Source organism: Haplochromis burtoni, unplaced genomic scaffold (genome assembly GCF_018398535.1).
Source record: "Haplochromis burtoni strain Fernald_Lab_line unplaced genomic scaffold, NCSU_Asbu1 Contig_1707, whole genome shotgun sequence".
Lineage (NCBI taxonomy): Eukaryota > Metazoa > Chordata > Actinopteri > Cichliformes > Cichlidae > Haplochromis > Haplochromis burtoni.
In genome coordinates, this window is record NW_024584068.1 from 7,257 (window position 1) to 8,454 (window position 1,198).

Here is a 1,198-nt window from a genome sequence, read left to right on the forward strand (position 1 = left end):
CAAATCAAGTGTGTGATCATGTATAAGTTGTATATAGTTTAAATGTTTTATTTGGGAATAGAATAGTGTGTATGTGTGAGTTTGGTGATGGAGTTTTTATTATGAATGAATTATGAATTATTATGTCTATTTTTTTATGTTTTATGGACAAAAGATGGAAATTAGCCCTTGGCTATAATCTGGTATTTTTATATTAATGGAATTTTTTTTACATTTATGTTCATTAACATGTACTGTCCTAAATAAATTAAAATAAAATAACAATGTTAGTATTTAAAGTCCAACATCTCCCTCTAGTGGTCATATATAAACCATGTGGGAGGATGGTGTTCATTATATTCCAGCTACCACAGGTTAACAGGCTGGATAAACTCTGCACGTCTCCTATCAGTCTTGTGTCTAACACAGACACACAAACATTCACATCTATGACCAATTTAGACTCACAGGTTAATCTAACTGCCTGACTGTGGGCTGTGGGAGAAACAGAGTGCCCAGAAACAACCACGCAGACGCCACACAGAAAGATGGAGGCTGGATTCAAACCCAGCACCTTCTTCCAGTCAGACAACAGCATCACCATGCTGCCTCAGGGGACGTCCACTAAATGGTTATAATGGTTGTAGTTTGTTTCATTGACTAAGCTACAACACTGACAGCAGACTGAAGTAGAGTCAACGTTTTAAATGATATTTTTAATTGATTTCTTGTGAATGAAGTCATAAATGTAATTTATTGATTATCACAGAGAAACTCATGTTTTGCATTCAAATGTCAATTCATTCAATTCAATCATCTCAGTTAACCTCAAATTATGTCAAAACAACGTTGCTGGTTTCTAAACTTTTGAAAGCACAAAAGGTTTTATGTGTTTCTGTGTTACACTTAAAAAAACAACTTAATTTTAAAGGTTTTGCAACAAAAGAGGAACTGCCGAGTGTCTAAGTTCATATTCTGGAATAAATTTATCACATGAATCATTAAGAGGTTAGAAATCCACCAATAACTCTGTACAGATGGAGGAAGAATACGTGCTCAGAGGAAGAGGGCGGGCTTTACTTGGTGTCAGTGACAGAAATGAAAAAAGCTCAAATGAGTGAGAAGGACGATGAAGGAAACATCTGTGCTGTGTCTGCTCTGTAAGTAGAATCTCTGTGTTTGTTTGAATTCTTGTACTTTGACTGTCTGCTCTCCTGAT